Genomic DNA, 16,587 nt, shown 5'->3' with positions numbered 1-16,587 from the left:
GCAGGTGAAGCTCAGATATGAGGGTGTGAAATTAACAGAGAAACTGATGGCAGAGCAATGGGACGGTCAGCCAAGAGGAAAGGATGGAAACCCAGGGTCACGGGGCCCAGTATCTCCACTCTGAAAAAGCAAGAGGCCAGGAAGAGGGAAGCAACTGATTGGAGAGGGAACTGCATCATTTCCTTCTCACTGTTATCTTAACCCTTGCATGACGTCTTCCTCAGCTGCCCTGCCGAACAGTAGGAAAGACAAACTCCTCTCCCAGGGCTACGTCCTACAGAATGAAAAGGCAACATGTCAGTTCTCACCCTCCCTTGGTGCACTGAGGGAGGCTGGATGGTTGGTTTCCTGTACGACCTCTGTGGTTTTAGGGATTCTTGCCAAGAATGAGGTGTGATTTCAGGTGAATAGGGGCCATCTGAAAAGTTCTCCTCTTGCAGAATTATTGTGGCCATGAAATCAGATCACACACGTAAAGAACATAGATGCAGGGCGTAACACGTCGTATGTGCTCAGTGAGTGGTGGCCATGAGGACAGGGTGTCTGTCTCTACTCAGAAACATTCAGTGGCTCCTCACTGTCAACGGGACACAAGTTCAGACACCCAGCCTGGCACTGAAAGCCATTTGTTGGCAAGGCCCCTGCTTATATTTGTATAATCTTAACCACAGAACTCATTCACTCCATTTACATCTTGGCAGCTTTAGTCCTACTCAGAAATGTCAAACAGCCTATGTTAAGAGGATTTAAGAATTAAATGACACGGGTCCCCTCCATCCCAGAGCTTAGCCATGGATCACGGGAGATTATCAGCTACTCTTTCAGGTCCAGGTGGGCGAAGTGAGGAAACATCATAGACTTCCTCCTGAAATACTGGTCAGGTTTGGATAAGATGTGATGACAGTGCTGGGTCACTCCCTGGAGGACAGCTTTCTGCTCAGACAGAGGCACGACAGGAGAGACTGAAGAGTTCAAGATCACAGGAACACTGAAGGAGAGCAAATGCAGTGTAAGTCCAATTAGAAACATAAAGCAGGAATACTGTGTTTTAGGACAGTGGTCACAAGCAGTCAGGCTTGAAAACAAGCAAGCAGCAGTGGGTATGGGACCCACTTGACAAAGCCAAGAAAACCACTGCAGGCACTATTCTCCAGGATGATGAAGACTAAAAGCCACTTGGGTCTACATTCCAGACACACAAATCTCATTTTTACTCATCATTCCTTGGTTCCATGCAAAGGAGCTACTTTGATTATATTTGTTCCCTGCTGTTTTTACCCTTGTCCTGGCAGTTCCCTCCCCTGTGCTCCTCCCCAGCCTGACGAGTCTATTCCTAGTTCCACATGCAGGCCTGGCCGTCAGAACATCTCATTCTTTTGGCCCTGTGATTGGTTCAGAGTTGGGTCTGTGGCCCAACAAGAACCAATCAGGTATAATAAAACCTTTCTTAGGGCAGCAGGGGAAGAAGCACTTTTTCTGCTGGAATTTCCATAAGGAGGAAGATGACATGTACCTGGAGCTGCCCAGGAAGCCAACACTATGGAAAACAGAGCCAATTAATGGCCAGAAACTGGGTCCTCTCAGTGCTGTTTGAGCACGTGGCTTAGACTGCACCTAAAGCCAATATAGCCCAACAACGCCAGCTAAGTGAGCCAATAAATTCCCACTTCTCTTAAGCCAGGTGGAATTGGGTTCCATCCTCACAACTAATGGAGAAACGGAAGCTAAGGCTGAAATAAATGTCTCTCTGCCTGAGATGAGGGATGACTCCTGGACCCAGAGACACACGCTGCTTCCTGTATCTGCCCAGCATGCAAGAATCTTAACCAAGGACTGCACCTCACCAGAGTGAGAGTGGACTCCCAAAGACCCAACAGCTCTTAGCCCAGACCTGCTAGGAAAACATCCAGCCCCTCTTGGATGCAGAGAAACCTCACGCAGGCAGCCAAGAGGAAAAGCCAGTTAGGAGACCCTCTAGATGATTTCTGCCCCATAACCTTCCCCACGGCCAGCCCCTCTTGCCCACTATCCTCCAACTCAATTCATCTTCCCTAGTGGAACTGACCTCGTTGTTGTTCCCTGACCACATCACATGTTCTCCTGACTCCACAGGCTGGCCCCTCCACCTCCTCCGCTTCACCCACCTATCTTGCCCATAATCAACAACCCAGCTCAAATCTTTGCAATTTTCTCTGGCCATGACAATCCACATTTGAAGTCAGTTTCTTTATCCATAAAGTAGGACAATTATCTGTTAGGGATTTAGCTCTTAAAACATAATGATGATAATTGTAACCATCACAATAGCCAACATTTATGGAGCATTTTAATATCGGGCACAGCCCTAAGCATTTTACAGGTAGTACCTCATTTAACCTTTATGCCCCTTTATGCCACAAAAGCATCATTCTTACACACACTTAGGCAACAAAGGCACAGGGAAGTTAAGTAATTTGCCCAGCATCATACAACTAGATGACAGAACCATATTTCAAACCCAAGCAGTTTGGTGCCAGAGCCTTCATTCTACATGCTACATTCACTGCTCTAAACGGTGTTGAGATGATGTAAGTGCATGGGATGCAGGACTGTTAGGAGTCCTGCCCAAACCTCTTCCTTCCAAACTATAAATCCCATCAGAGAAGTACAATTACAAGTGACAGACCAAGATTCTTTTTTCCAAATTGCTATGTTATTACTTGACACCTAGGTATGAGGTCTAAGAAAGACTTTCTCTTCCCTTAAACCCCAATTTAGGTCTTATCAGCAGCCAGCTGCCCAAGTCTGAAGCAATGATAACTGTGCCCCAGGGGCCCTTGGGAACAGGGGAACTAGGGCAGGATTAGGACCATCTATCACTCAGACCAGGAACTAAGCTAGGATAATTCACATCCCGATTGCCCTGACCAGTCCTGGTTTGTGTGTTATTGCATCTGATTGGTTCTTGTTGAGCCAAAGACCCAACTCTGAAACTAGGTAAGTTCCAGAAGTTATCCCCGCAATTTTTAACCCTGTGGGAATAACTTCTGGAACTTATCTCCAGAAATCCTGAAGTGGGTCAGAGCAGACATTGGCTTAGCAAGACAAAATCAAACTGTATCAGTGAGCTTGGGCTGCTAGAGCAAAATATACGGTCTGGGTGTCTTAAACAATAGATATTATTGCTTACATCTTTGGAGGCTAGGAAGTCCTAGGTCAAGGTGCTGGCAGATTCGGTTCCTGGTGGAGACCTCTTCTGGCTGGTGGGTAGCTGGTTTGTCACTGTGTCCTCTCCAGAAAGAGAGAGCATGAAAGAGCTCTGGTGTCTCTTTGTCTTCTAAGGGCACTAATCTCACCCTAGGGGCCCCATCTTCCACCTCATCTAAACCTGATCACCTCCTAAAGGCACCACCTCCACCAGCACATTGCAGGGTTAGGGCTTCAACATGTGGGTTTGGAGGGAACACAAGCATTCACTCCGTAACAAACCAACCAAAAAACCTCACTACAGTTCCACTATGCATCTCAAATAGTATTTAGCTGTGTCTCCCTTCACTCAGATCTCTGTTTAAATGTCCCCTCAGGAGGCAGCTTTCCATGACCAACCTTTCTAAAACAGCATGGCCAGCCTCAGCCTTCCCAGTCCTCAGACACAGCTCAGTCTTTCTTCGTAACAACACGGTGTGTGTTTGTGTGTATAAAAGGTGTCTTTGATTGTCTTGCTGCACGAAAATGTTCCACAAGAGCAGTCCTGGGGAGCAGGTACAGAGCAGTGGTAGACAGTGTGCTTAGCATGCACGAGGTCCTGGGTTCCATCCCCAGCACTTCTGTTAAGATAAATAAATAAATAAACCTAATTACCACCCTCCCCCACCGAAAAAAGAGCAGTCCCAAGAAGAAAGCTACCTGAAATTTCATGGGAGAAGCTACTCCAGCTGCTCCTTTTCCCCACCACACAGCCCTTCCTCAGCGGGCTGTGAGGATAAATGTTTAAAGTACGCCTGGTGCGTATATACTGACATCCTAAATCTGTGGATCAACATGAAACTTGTCTTATTCGTATAATAGTACACCCTTTCCTTAACCAAGGAGTCCCATTCCCACTCAGCACTGAGAAAATAAAATTTGCCTCAAACCAATAATTCAGACCACAGTGACATTATTTTCAGTTACTACTATTTGAAAATGTAGTCCCCCTTGAGTATATATTCAAGTTCAGGTACTTTAGTTATGATGGATTGTTCAGTTTAGAGTCCTCCCTCTGAGTTACCTCCCACCTCCTCCAGTTTAACTTGGAGACATTGCCTTTGTCTGTCAGGGGGCAGCAGTGGCTGCTGGGGGGAGGTCAGAGTCATTTTCATGACCAGCGGGTTCAGCTGCTCCCGGCCTCGCCAGACCTCGCCAGCCTTGCTTCCAGAATCACTGGAGCTCCCGGGGGACTTCTTCACGCCCTGACCTTGGTGAGTGGTGGGAAATAGGCCAAGTGCACCTACCAGATACTGACCTCTGCTCTCCAGGAAGCCTCCACTTCTTTTTCCTGCCTAAGGACCAGCGGGGCTGCAGCAGGAAGGAAACCAGCAGCTGACCACAAGCTGGGGCAGCTTCTCTGGTCTGCTGTGTGGCTTCTCCACCCCCGCCCAGGGCGCACTGCGCCTCGCCTCGGGCCTCACCTCGTGATGGCGGGGGCTAGGGGTGGTCTTTGTTCCTGGCGATCTGAAGGGCTGGTAGTGGATGAAGGTTAGCACGCCTCACAGCTTCACCCTCCATCACAAGTGCAGCCACAGAAAAAAGACTTTCTGTCTACAGCTCCATTCCCCACACCCAAGTTCTGTCACATGCAAAGATCCACCCGCCTGTGCTGGAGCGCTGGTGCCTGGTTCCAGTCGTTCCTGATTTCCTCCAGCCTTGTTCTGAAAACATTTTACCCTGGGCGTTTGCTCTCTGCAGAGATGACAAAGCAGGAAGCGTATGGACCCTGATTTATTCACCTCTGCGTGGACGCTGGAGCTGGAAGCCTGGCTTCAAAGCTTTGCTCTGCTACCTGCTTGCAGTGTGACCTTCAGCAAATCACACAGCTACTGTACACAATGCCCTCTCTGTGGAGGGGGTAGTATCATGAAAGGAAAGTAAGTTAGCAGATGCAAAGCACTGTGGGACCATTCCTAGCATGTGGTAAGTACTGGGCCGTAAGTGCACACCAAGCAAGGCTAGCCTCTGGAGGCTGGGGCTGCTGCTACATCTGCAGAGCGTACAAATGACTCAAATGCATTTCTATTCACCGGCCCTGCCCTTCCTCGGCAGGCTATCCCTGCATGCTCCAGAGGGATGACACCAATGGCTATTAGCAGGAAGGGGGGCCCGGTGATCTCAGAAGAATCCCTGCCTCATGTCCTTGCTGCCCGGTAAAGAAGGGTGCTCAGAGCTGTTTGTGGCGACTGTCCAGCAGCTGCGTCATCACCCCCTAACCTGCTGCCCTCGTGCCCGGGGTCGCTCTCAGCTCCTCGTTCCTGGTTTTGGCTCTTGTCTACAGCCCTTGTCAGCTGTTAGGACCTGGAGCTCCTGGGTAGGGTGACAGTCTGAATCTGAGCACGTTCTCCAGATTTTGGATCTTCTGCTGTGGGTGTGCTGGAGAGAAGCCACATTAGATTTGATTCTCGAAATGCAGCTGTGTACCCTGCGTCACGGAAGCATAGCCGGGCTGCCCTAATTCCAGCTGCTGAGATTTCACTTTATGCTTCTGTCCACGGAGAAAGGGATGCAGGTACTCCCAGGACTGAGAGAACTTTACAAAAACTCTTGTCTGTCATCTGATATTTGTAATGAACTGTTATTAGATCTTTTTTTGCTAAAGAGAAAACAGCCAAGAGCTTTTAATGCCAAGGTTCCTCAGTGGTGGAGTTAAGAAGTACCACTTCTTAATTATCAGAGAAATGCAAATCAAATGGGTATCACTGAGGTATCACTGTAATCATAAACAGATGACTGGATAAAGAAGATGTGCTACAATGGAATATTACTCAGCCATACATAAAAAAGAATGAAATAATGCCATTGGCAGCAAAATGGATGGACCTAGAGATTAGCATACTAAGTGAAGTAAGCCAGAAAGAGAAAGAAAAATACCATATGATATCACTTATATGTGGGATCTTTTAAAAATGACACAAATGAACTTATTTACAAAACAGAAATAGACTCACAAACATAGAAAACAAACTAATGGTTACCAGGGAGAAAGGGGGTGGGGAGGGATAAATTGGGAGTTCAGGATTTGCAGATACTAACTGCTACATATACAACAGATAAACAACAAGGTCATACTTATAGCACAGGGAACTATATTCAATACTTTATAATAATCTATGTCAAAAAAATATGAAAAGGAATATACATATATTAAAAAAACTGAATCACTATGTTGTACACCAGAAACTAACGCAAGATTGTAAATTGAGCACACTTCAATTAAAAAATCAAAAATAAAAATATTGCAAACAATAAAAAGAAGAATTGCTTGTAAATTAAGAAAAGCTGGATGTGTCTTATAAAAGAGTCTAACCAAGTGCATATGATAAAGCCAGAACAGGAATCAGAACAGCTAAGAACTAGCGAGAAAGTGTTCCTGCTGTTCTTCGATGTTTATTCCTTTATGCATCTTTTAAAATTGTACCACTTAGTAACACATACATAGCATAACTGCTTTCTTTAGAGAAAAAGGTATTAATTGAAAATTTTATAATTCTGATTTGAATCTCATACATTAAAGCCCATCTCTAAGTATTTATTCCAGTGGTTATAACCCTCTGTGCATTAGAAATAACTAGAAAGCATATTAAAAATGCAGATGTTGAAGCCCCATAATCATAAATTCTGGACCCAGGCATTTGCTCTGTTAGCACATGTGATATTTGAGAACCAGTGTCTAGTGAATTCCAAACTTTAAAGTGTATATGAATCATCTGGAGATCTTGTTAAAAAATACAGATTCTGACTCAGTCGGTCTGGGGTATGGTCTGAAATTTGGTGGTTTTCACAAGCTCGCAGTCTGAGGCTGATCCTGCTGGTGCACACACTGCACTCAGACTAGACGGCATGGACCACGGAATCAGTGCAACCACTCACCAAGCTGGAGGTTAGGTACCTGAGAGAAAATAACCAGACTCCTCAGGACAGACTCCTGACACTCAGTCATGAAATGACTAACAGTGGATTTTACATACATATCTCAGTTAACCTGCACATAAACTGCACAAGATCAGTAGTATTATATTATTTTTTACGGATGAGAAACACAAGACTCAGAAAGTTGTACAGCTAGTGAGTGTATTAGTTTTCTATTGCTGCTTTACAAATGACCACAAACTTAGTGGCTTCAAACACGACAACTTTATTTATCTTTTGGTTCTAAAGGTCAGAAGTCCCAAATCAAGGCACTAGCAGCGCTGTATTCCTTCTGGGGCCTCAAAAACAGGATCCATTTTCTTTCCTTCGCAGCTTCCAGAGGCTACCTGAACTCCCTGGCTCATGGTCCCTTCCTCCATCTTTAAAGCCAACAACATCTCTGACTCTTTTTCCTTCATTTCCAAGCACTGCTGGGAAAGCATCTACACTTCTAAGGACTCATGTAATCAGACTGAGCCTCTCTGACTGACACAGGATGCTCTCCCCTCTCAATGCCTGTACCTTAATCAAAGCTGCAAACTCCCTTTTAGCGTGTTTAAGTGTATTCAGTTTCCAGGGATGAGGGTACAAATATCTTTGAGGGGCATTATTCTCCCTCCCATGGGGGGGAAAAGCAAAATTTGGGGCCTGGAATCAAATTCAGATCTGATTCCAAAGACCATGCTCCTTCCAGTACACAACTCAAAAGAGCAGCTAAATTGAATGTTGTTGTTGTGTTTTCTGGAGGCCAAATCAAGAATGGAACATAAGTTTAGTGCAGCTGTAGGCAGCCTGAATTCCATTATCATTTTAAGTTGAATTAAATGGTGCTGAAGTGGATTTTGTTTACTGCAATTCATTTTGCAGTGAATGAAACCCAGTCCCACTCTGCAAATGCAATGCCTTGGGATTTGCATGAATGTCCTAGTGTGGTTCCTGGTCTTTATTTAACCTAACTAAAATACAGGATGGAAATTAAGGAACATCTCTAGATTTGGCATTGAATTACTTATACTTTCTAGTAACCATTTTGAAGCAAGATTAGTACATAAGCCTTGGATGTCTGACTATTTTACAGGGAGCTTGTGACTACTAAGGGGCTATATTTACCCCATCTCTCAGACTCCATTCCCGCACAGCAGCAAGGCTCCTGTCTGCACAGACTTAGCCCTTAAACTGAGACAAAACTCATTCCACTCTCCATGAATGCATTCTGAACTAGGTTTTCTTTTCAGAGCAGAGAGTCCACCCATAGAACTGGGGCTTATAGATATCGACACATGACCATCTGGACAATGTGAACAGAAAACTATTTAGTATGGGTTCTTTTAAACCCACCTACTGTGGGTTGAACTGTGTCCCCTCCCAAACGAGAACTGTTGAAGGTCTAACCCCAGCACCTCGGAATATGGCCTCATTAGGAAGTGGGGTCACTTCCACAGATGTGGTTAGTTAAGATGACTGGTGTCCTCATAAGAGGAAAGAGACACAGGAGAGAAGGTGCCCCCATGACAACAGAGGCAGAGGTTGGAGGGGTGCATCCACAAGCCAAGGAAGCCAAAGGAGTACGGCAAACATCGGAAGGCGGAAGAGGCAAGGAAGGCCCACTGATGCCATCCCACTGATTCCTCAGTTTTAGACTTCTAGCCTCCAGAACCATAAAAGTACACATTTGTTGTTTTAAGCTACCTAGTTTGTGCATTTTGTTGCAGCAGCCCTAACAAACCTGTGTCTTTTAGGATGTTGTTACAATTTCTCTTTCTCACTTCCCCGAGTAGGTGTTATTTCTGAAAAGGTAAATGAATATAGACCAATGATTGGGATGTGACTTAAACACTGGAGATATTCCCAGAGGATGACTGTGACTACAAGCTACTAAACCACACCACAGAAATTCTGCCAAAACACCACTCGTTATAAAGTTGAATTTGGCCTAACAGGCATGTCCTAGTCCAGTTCCAGGAAGTTCTAAAGTGACTTGAGCGCGCATGGAGCCAGGAGACAGCTCAGCATGGCAGCAAGTCACACGGGTCCCCGCTCACTGGTAGAGCACCTACCATGCACCAGGCACAGGTGGTAAGTGCTTTTCACATATTTTTCCAGACTATTACTCTTCTCTATTGTAAAACAAATAAAAAATAAACAAACCTTTTCCTTTGGGCGATGACCTCCTGCAGAGGGTAGAACAGGGGAATGACTAACACAATCAGGTAGAATTCTGTGCCACGGTCCCACACTGACCCTTGTCAGCACTGAAACAGCTCCTCCTCCTGAACCTCAGTGTCTCCGTCTCTCATTACCTCTGCCTGCCGGTCCTTCCAAGTTGCTTATCAGCCATTCCTGCAACCACTGTTCTAACCCCACCAGGACCTGCAGTCCTCTGAACCTCCTATTTACCCCATCCTTTGTCTTCCTCTATCTTTACTTCCTTTTCATCCATCTTAGAATTTTTTGTCCATTATCTCACCCTAAGTCCTGCATCCTCTTCTAGTGGCATCACCTGCCAAAACCCAACTCTGTGCCTACAGCTGAACAGCACAATGCTGCTGGAGCAAGTCACACACTGCTGTTTACTATGAACATGGTTGCTTTCATAATGAGGAAAAAATGTTATTAAAAAGCAATTAACCATGTAATTTGCTTGAAAGGGCTTTGTGCTTTATCAGTTTTTCAACTGCTATTTCTAAATTATTTCAGAAACAAAACTGCTAGTCTTTGGAGGGAACTTTCCTTCTCCTAATGTTCATCCTATAGGTTATTCATATAACGGAAGGTCAAATGGGGAGTACAAGGTACCGCTTCAGCTCTGACATATGAAGGGCTTGAAGTAGTCACTCCAGTCCTTACAGGAAAATAACTGGACAAACTGAAAACCAGTGACTTCTTGGACTCATTAGAGAATTGAGTTTGCAGGGCAAATTGTCTTCCCAAAATGTGCAGACACAGGCCAATGTAGAGTCACAGTGAAGAATTACTTACCTGGAGCAGAAGTATTGGAGCCATAAACTGGTAGATCACTTCAGGGGACCACAGTCTTAGGGGAAGCCCTTGTTTGGTGAACATTACCTTCAGGAGCCCCATCAATTTCTCCTGGTGAAGAGCAGAGAAAGATGCACTCATGGCTCTGGCAGCTGGACAGGAAGGGCCACGCTTGTGGAGTATCCCCAGAGCTTTCTACATAGCAGAGGACTACTCCCCAGGGAGAAGACTGCACCAGACCCTTGGCCTAAAGCCATGGGGGACGGGCATTCCTCTCACTCTGGCCCCTTCTAGCCTTCCTGTCTTACCTCTGTGAATGAAAAATACTGCAAGCCATGTCAGTAAATAAAGAATGCTATGGTCATCAAGTCATCAGATGCTACTGCGAGCTCAGGATGCAGACCAGCAGGCAGTCTGGCCTCTGCAGCAACCCCCAACGGTGCCCCCTGAGGGACGTGAAAGCACATTGGAAGCATAGCCCTAGACAGCTATGATTCCAATAAGCCCAGACATTTGCATCTTCCCACACACAGAAAAGCACTAAATTCTTTAACTTGAGATGTCTGGTTTTCTTTAGTTAATGGTTATCTTTTAATGTTCCAACTACCTGGTCTTTGTTATAAAACTCCTACTACTGGCTCCTCCCCTGCCACTTCGGAGCAGTCCCTCAGAGCGATCGGAGAGGCTGTCATCCCGGGCTTGAAGGGGTTCGAGTCCTCAGAAACGTTCGCCAAATAAAACATAACCCTCAACCGTTAGGCTGTACATTTATTTCAATGGACACCTCACAGGGACAACGAAGCTAGCCGAGAAGAAACACATGTGATAGTCACAGGCCAGAGACTCAAGCCCACTAAGAGGCCTGAGACGTAACGCTAAGATTAGAGGGCGTTCCCTCCTACACACTCCCCAGCACACAGACAGGGCTCCAGTGTAACAGTGGGTCGCTGCTGAAACAGCTACCAGACCTGGGTTCTCTCTGAGGAGAATTACTTAGGGAAGTCCAAAGTTAAGAGGGGAAACAAAATCAAGAACCCTAGAACAGATGGAAATCTCTGGCACCAGGAGCTAACATCAAACATTAAACACTGCCTAACTCCTGGCCAGATGAATAGACATGCTCACCCTAGAAGAGTATTTATCCCAGTTCCTATCACTCAACACAGTATGTCCAGCTTTCAACACAAAATTAAAAGGCATGCTAAAAGTCAAGCAAAACAGATCAAGATCTGTGACTGAGCAAGAAATCAGAGCAGATCTCAAGCAAGTATCAGAACAAGACTCATGTAATATATACTGGGCCAACCGAGTTCCTTCAAAGTCCAACAACTCCCCATTCCCAGGCTCTCAGATGTCTGACATTCTCTACTGGGCATGTTTGCCCTAAGAAACTAACAGCCCTAGGTAATAACCTCACAGTAGCTGAGGCTGGCTTGTTTCAGCCCACCTTATCAGAGTCATAAACCCCACCACCCTTCAGCGACCCTAAACTTCTCACCTGACCTACAACCAACCAGGCACCTTGGGACCTGAATTTACAAAAGATCCCAATAACGGCCCTCGATGCTCACGCAGGGAGCCCTCGCCTGTGTGGCCCGCTGTTGCCTACGGCAGTGTAACCTAATATACTCCTTTCTATTCCCACACTTTATCTCTGGTAAATTCTTTTACCAACCTGTGCGTCACCATGTCATCAACCATCCGCCCCGATGTGTCCCACAACAATATAGATGTTAGGATGATCAGAAAAGGAATCAAAAATAGCTACCATTAGTATGTCAAGGGCTCTGATGGAAAAAGCAGACAACATGCATGAACAGATGGGTGTTGTAAGCAGAGAGAGACATTCTAAGAAAGAATGAGAAGTAAATGCTAGAATTCAAAAACACTGTAACAGAAATAAACCAGAAAGTGATACGTAGGCATATCATATTTAACCATATTAAGAAGAGCAAAGACAAGGAGAAAAATCTTGAAAGAAGTCAGAGGAGGGAGGGAAAGCCATCTTACCTACAGAGGAACAACGACACGAATAAAAGTAATAGTGGGCTTCCCTTCAAAAAACTGTGAACAAGAAGGAATATCAACCTGGAAACCTATATTCAGCAAAAGTATCTTTCAAAAGCTCAGGATAAATAAAGACTTTCTCAAACAAGCAAAAACTGAGAGAATTCATCATCAGAAGACCTCCCCTGCAAAAACAAATGTTAAAAGGGTTAGGATTAGGGTGTGGGTCAGGAAAATTACGTACATCAGAAATTTAGCTCTATGTTAAAAAAGGATGATTGCTGGAGAATAAGTGAAGGTAAAATCAAATATTTTTTTTAAAATTCGTAATTTATCTGAAAGGTAACTGTTTAAAGTAATAGTAACAATGTACTGGGTGATTATAGCACATGGATGAGTGAGGTGATCGACAGCCACACCGTAAGGGGTGGGATGGGAACACTGTCATAAAGTATCTACACTACACACGAGTAGTGTTATTTGAAGGTGGACTTAGGTTAGTAAAAAGTGTATATTGTAAACCTAGGCAACCATTACCATTTCTAAAAAAGAAATATAATTGAAAGTACATTAGATGAAGTGCCGGGGACCCAAGGCTGTAGGTCTCACTTTCTGGGCCCACTCTCCTCGTCTGTGAAATGGTAAGGTTAGCACAGATCCTCTCTCTCTGATTCCCTTTCTGCTCTGAAATTTTTGGACTAAAAATATTAAAATATAGCAAATAAAAAGCCTACCTTTAAGTAGATGTATAAGGAGGAGCCTTTTGAAAGGTGACTAATAATCAATTCCCTAATCTATTACCTCAGTAAGTTTGAGTGTCCATGTTTCCATACTGTGAGTTGTCTTTAGCAGCCTTATCTAGTAAGTAGAAAAAAATAGTGGACTTGCTCACCTGGTTCAGCCTTTCTCAAAGCACTGTGTGCGAAGACAGAATATACAAGGCTGCAGAAAAGGCCATTTCACAGTATTGATTTCACTGCCAGAGACAGCACAAGACGTGTGCCTTTCATTCCAGAAAAGAAATAAACCGAGCTGCCTTCCTTGGCTAAAGAGAGCTCATAATTAGTTTGTAATTACCTCCAGAACTGTCAATAGACTCTCCTCCCCTGGCTGGCTGTCAATACACTTCTGGGCTCAGGGTACACGTTTATGAGCTACAACTTCCCTGTCAATCAAAACGTTTTGCTTGTCTAGATTATCGCTTAAATTGCAATATTCACTGAAACAGAAAGAAGAAAGTCACTTTGGGGCTAGCCTAGAGAGCACTATGGAAATGACCTGTCCCTTTTGAAATGAGATACTGAATCTTGCTTCAGGCTAAAGTTACTGAGAAAACAAAAAGCTCACTGGCAGGTTTACTCACAGCTCATCTCCAGAATTTCCTGCTCTTGCAATAAAAATCTCCAACAAGCAGACTTCTAGTCATAAGGCCAATTTCCAGCTTGGCAGGCAGATATAAACGCCATAAGCCTCCCTGGGCTCCTACCTGTTCCACGTTCTAGCAGTTACTTGCATTCTACTTTTGCCCTACTGGGAAATTAAGGTGGCATGAAAATCAATGTTTCACTTTGAAGGAAAAAAGGGCTGGATGCCCAGAACATCGGTATATTCCTTCTTGAATTAGACAATACTTCAAAGAACACTTGGCTAAATAAATTCCAACAGGCTCAAATGAGTTGGGTACAGGCATTAACTGGAACAATAAGCAAAGCTTGCTTGTTAAAGGTCTTTGGCTAATTGGACCCTCTCTACTTGTTATAGTAAGAAAGGATTCAAGAGAAAAAGTAGTCAGGGACTCTCAGTTCTGAATTTCATCCAACTGCTTCAGACCATAAGGAGTCCCCCAGGCCAGGAATCTAACTGCCCAGAAGTAAAACCGGAGAAATTCAGACCACTAGCTATAGCACTTTTCCAGGGTATCAGGGTATTTGTCCCAAGGGCTAAGCTCAACCTCAGACAACCGTATGGAGATGTGGGAAGGTCCAGCTCTGCATACAGCCACTTGATTGGTTTGGACACACTTCACGGGACATCACATTGTGTATACTAATCAGGATGTGTTTGGGACAGAATACAGTTTCTTCTTAAGGGGAAAAAAGTGACTTTGGCCTGCTGCGTCAGATGTCATAGTCCTTTGGAGATACTGAGATCAGAGCTTCACATTTAAGGAGCCATTATTTTCTTGTGTCTCCCCATTTTGCAGGCTGATAACTGTACTGCTTCTTATCCTAAACCACACTAAAAGAAAATGTTTTGAAGTCTGGCATGTTTCTGCCTTTTAAACTCAGCCCAAATATGATAAAGGATTTGTGAAAGAAAGAAGAAAAAAAAAAAGTATCGCTGCATATTTGCCTCTTTGCCAACCGTTTACAAATCGAAAAAGGCTTTTTGGTAACAAAAATGAGAAAGGCAGTGCTTGCCTTCATTTCTTCATTTTTAGTGGTGTGTGTGTTCCAGTTGCATATCCTTAAAAACACAAAGGGGTGGGGGAGACAGAGAAGGAGATAGGCTGAGGTGCACCCCAGCAATCCATGGAGAGTCTGAGACTTAAGAAGGTTGATGAAACGCACGCCAGGTTCAACATACCTTTTCCACAGCTCAGTCATTGACTTTTCTAGGTTCAAATAAAACTGCAGAACTTGCTGTAAATGAAAAGGCAAACTAGTAAAGGTTAAGAGTTCTAAGGCAAAAACACAAAGCAAATGAAAATACCACTGGAAATTTCTGGTACTGTAAGGTTCTATTTGAAAAATTATGGAGAGGCCTGGCACTCACCACTTTAACCACTGTAACATCATCAAATGAGAGACAACGTAGATACTAACTACTGTATACAAAATAAACAAAAAAGTCCTACTGTATAGCACTGGGAACTATATTTAATACCTTGTAAGGGCCTATAATGAAAAAGAATATGGAAAGAAATATATATATATGTAAAAGTGAATCACTGTGCTGTACACCAGAAATTAACACAACATCGTAAACTGACTATACTTCAATAAAAAAAAAAAGAGACCACCTGACGTGCGTGCCTCCTGCGGTGATAACCCCGGCAAGCATGTTACCAATGGAGTCTTGCTGCCAAACACGTTAACCTGAATCCAACTATGAGGAAACAATCAGAACACCGCACAGTAACGAAGACTCCACGAGACAGCTTTCTTGGATTCTTCAAAAAAGTGAATGACATGAAAAAAGGAGTATTCTAGATTTAAAAGCTAAACAGCCAAATGCAATGTATACATGCTCAATAGATTCTGGATCATAAAACAAATGGGCATCATATAAAAGACATCTTTGGGCATTTGGGAAAATTGGAATATGAAATATTAGATATTATTGCATTAATTTTCTTAGGTATACAGTGGCACATGAGTGGGTATGCAGAGAAATGCCATTCTTAGAGGTATACTGAAGTTATCTGGGAGTGCAGTGTCTGTACCTTTCAAATGATTTGGCAAAAGCAAGCATATATATACTATACACATGTGTACGTGTCTATGTAGAGAGTATATGTGGCAAAATGGCACAGTTTGGTGAATCTAGATGAAGGGTGTATTGGTGCTCATCATACTATTCTTTTAATGCCTCTCTCTATATACAACATATATATACTATACATATATAAAAAATTTTTTTTTCTAAAGTTGGGGGAAGAAAATATTTTTGTGTGTGACCTGCACCTCTTGTCTACTTTTCATCAGCTCTCCAGCAACTTTTAAACTTCTACTCACTTGGGATTTGTAAGGTCTGTAGAAATAGAACAGAAGGCTACTACCCTAAATAGGTGATCCTTATGTTTTAATTCATGGAATTAGGAGTTGGTTGTGAGGCTACAGAGCTCTGACATTTTCAAAATCTCACTGAGATTTGTACGTCAGAGTGATTTCAAACAGCTCTGAGTCAAGAATCAGAGAGCTGCCCAGTTCCACCACAGTGCCATTTACTTTCAAAAACCTTACCACACTACGCTGTTTGAGAGCAGTTTTTAAAGGTCTATCAAATCATACAATGCCAATATCATTCTCTTTTGTACATGATCCCCTTCCCCTGCACGTCAGCTGCTCCTGAACATATGCTTCCATTAGAACCACTATTTTCTTCTATCACATTGACAAGTGTGTGTTCCCACTGAATTGTAAAATGTCATAAGGTAGGTAGGTACCCCGTTCTAACTCCAGAATTTAGCACAAGACTATGGCACAAAACAGGAACTCCACAAACATTAGGTGAATAAAGGAATAGGTAAAACAAAGATCCAAGGTGAAGATTTTTCAAGGGAAACTGAAAATATGAGTATTTCAACATTTAACGATGTGGCTTCTCTAATATGACTGGTAAGAGAGAGGAAGGAGGCACTACTTATAATAAAAACTTTAAGGTGCTACTGTCGGCTACATAGGCCTTTGTCAGAAGGTTGGGACAAGTCTCTGGAAAATAAAATAAACAGAAAAGATG

This window comes from Camelus dromedarius, chromosome 3, assembly GCF_036321535.1.
Source record: "Camelus dromedarius isolate mCamDro1 chromosome 3, mCamDro1.pat, whole genome shotgun sequence".
In the NCBI taxonomy this organism is placed as follows: Eukaryota; Metazoa; Chordata; class Mammalia; order Artiodactyla; family Camelidae; genus Camelus; species Camelus dromedarius.
Note: the sequence above shows the minus strand (reverse complement) of the source record.